Consider the following 3,158-nt stretch of genomic DNA (forward strand, 5'->3'; position numbering starts at 1 on the left):
TCCAACTCTCACATCCATACATGACCACTGGAAAAACAATAGCCTTGACTAGACGGACTTTTGTTGGCAAAGTAATGTCTCTGCTTTTAAATATGCTATCTAGGTTGGCCATAACCTTCCTTCCAAGGAGTAAGCATCTTTTAATTTCATGGCTGCAGTCACCATCAGCAGTGATTCTGGAGCCCCAAAAAATAAAGTCTGCCACTGTTTCCACTGTTTCCCCATCTATTTGCCATGGAGTGATGGGACCAGATGCCATGATCTTAGTTTTCTGAACGTTGAGCTTTAAGCCAACTTTTTCACTCTCCTCCTTCACCTTCATCAACAGGCTCTTTAGTTCTTCTTCACTCTCTGCCATAAGGGTGGTGTCATCCGCATATCTGAGGTTATTGATATTTCTTCCAGCAATCTTGATTCCAGCTTGTGTTTCTTCCAGCCCAGCATTTCTCATGATGTACTCTGCATATAAGTTAAATAAGCAGGGTGACAATATACAGCCTTGACGGACTCCTTTTCCTATTTGGAACCAGTCTGTTGTTCCATGTCCAGTTCTAACTGTTGCTTCCTGACCTGCATACAGGTTTCTCAAGAGACAGGTCAGATGGTCTGGTATTCCCATCTCTTTCAGAATTTTCCACAGTTTATTGTGATCCACACAGTCAAAGGCTTTGGCATAGTCAATAAAGCAGAAATAGATGTTTTTCTGGAACTCTCTTGCTTTTTCGATGATCCAGTGGATATTGGCAATTTGATCTCTGATTCCTCTGCCTTTTCTAAAACCAGCTTGAACATCTGGAAGTTCATGGTTCACGTATTGCTGAAGCCTGGCTTGGAGAATTTTGAGCATTACTTTACTAGCATGTGAGATGAATGCAATTGTGCGGTAGTTTGAGCATTCTTTGGCATTGCCTTTCTTTGGGATTGGAATGAAAACTGACCTCTTCCAGTCCTGTGGCCACTGCTGAGTTTTCCAAATTTGCTGGCATATCGAGTGCAGCACTTTCACAGCATCACCTTTGAGGATTTGAAATAGCTCAACTGGAATTCCATCACCTCCTCTAGCTTTGTTCGTAGTGATGCTTTCTAAGGCCCACTTGACTTCACATTCCAGGATGTCTGGCTCTAGGTGAGTGATCATACCATCGTGATTATCTGGGTCATGAAGATCTTTGTTGTACAGTTCTTCTGTGTATTCTTGCCACCTCTTCTTAATATCTTCTGCTTCTGTTAGGTCCATACCATTTCTGTCCTTTATCGAGCCCATCTTTGCATGAAATGTTCCCTTGGTATCTCTAATTTTCTTGAAGAGATCTCTAGTCTTTCCCAATCTGTTGTTTTCCTCTATTTCTTTGCACTGATCACTGAGAAAGGCTTTCTTATCTCTCCTTGCTATTCTTTGGAACTCTGCATTCAGATGGGAATATCTTTCCTTTTCTCCTTTGCTTTTCGCTTCTCTTCTCTTCCCAGCTATCTGTAAGGCCTCCTCAGACAGCCATTTTGCTTTTTTGCATTTCTTTTCCATGGGGATTTTCTTTAATTACATGTTTTTGATGAACCAATTTCTTAATTTTAATGTGGTCCGGAAGCTAAGCTATCTATCAATCTGTAATAAATCACCTTAAAACTTAACAACTTAAATCAACAAACCTTTATCTTACATTTTCTGTGGGTCAGGAATCCAAACATGGTTTAACCTCTAGCTCGACTTCTATCATGAAGTTGCAGTTAATCTGTCAGTTGGGGCTCTGGTTTCATTGGAAGTCTTGACTGAGGGAGGACCCACTTTCAACTCACTTATGTGGTGCTTAATGGACCTTGGTGCCTAGTTGTGGGTGCTTCTCCATAGAGCTTTCTAAAGAAATGGCAACTGGCCCTTCTCAGGGAGAGCAACCCAAGAGAGAGTGATTGTGAGAGACAACCCAAGACAGAAGCCACAGTGTTTTTATGACCTAATTTCAGGAGTGACAGGGGAAACAGTGGAAATAGTGGCAGACTTTATTTTGGGGGGCTCCAAAATCACTGCAGATGGTGACTACAACCATGAAATTAAAAGACGCTTACTCCTTGGAAAGAAAGTTATGACCAACCTAGAGAGCATATTAAAAAGCAGAGACATTGCTTTGCCAACAAACGTCCGTCTAGTCAAGGCTATGGTTTTTCCAATAGTCGTGTATGGATGTGAGAGTTGGACAATAAAGAAAGCTGAGCACTGAAGAATTGATGCTTTTAAACTGTGGTGCTGGAGAAGACTCTTGAGAGCCCCTTGGACAGCAAGGAGATCCAACCAGTCCATCTTAAAGGAAATCAGTCTTGAATATTCATTGGAAGGACTGATGTTGAAGCTGAAACTCCAATACTTTGGCCACCTGATGTGAAGAATGGACTCATTTGAAAAGATCCTGATGCTGGGAAAGATTGAAGGCAGGAGGAGAAGGGGATGACAGAGGATGAGATGGTTGGATGGCATCACCAACTCAATGGATATGAGTTTGAGTAAACTCTGGGAGTTGGAGATGGACAGGGAGGCCTGGCATGCTGCAGTCCATGGGGTCGCAAAGAGTCGGACATGATTGAGCGACTGAACTGAACTGAACTAACTGAATCTCAGAAGTGACGTCCCATCACTTCTGCCCCATTGTATTTGTTTGAAATAAGTCATTACACTCACAAGGAAAGGGGTCATACAAGTGTGTGAAAACCAGGAGAGGATTATTGGGACCTGCTCAGAGGCTGCCTACCATATCCTCAAATTTATCATTTTTTTCTTATATTGTTAGTGCTTTTGCATCTTGTTTAAGAAATACTTCCCTATCCCCAAGTAAAAATATATTCTTCAGTATTTTCTTCTACAGGTTTTTAAGTTGTCAATGCCCTCCAGCCAAAGACCACAAATAATATAGTTGTAATTGAACAAGTTGGATTTATTACTCGTTGCAGTGGGGGAGAACACCCACCATGAGGAATTAAAGGGTGTCTCAGTAAGATTTTATAGGGAAAAACCCTTTTGTTGAAGTTGAACTTTGGGTGAGTGTTTTGGAGGAGGGTCTCAGAAAGTGGGAGTTTGGTCTAGTTTTGATGCCATCAGAAATAGGGGATGATTTTGTAATTGGGTATGTCAATACATTTTATCTATTGGGAGGGGAGAATAGCACAGAGCT

The sequence above is a fragment of the Giraffa tippelskirchi genome, chromosome X, assembly GCF_054371585.1.
Source record: "Giraffa tippelskirchi isolate mGirTip1 chromosome X, T2T-mGirTip1v1.2.pri, whole genome shotgun sequence".
In the NCBI taxonomy this organism is placed as follows: domain Eukaryota; kingdom Metazoa; phylum Chordata; class Mammalia; order Artiodactyla; family Giraffidae; genus Giraffa; species Giraffa tippelskirchi.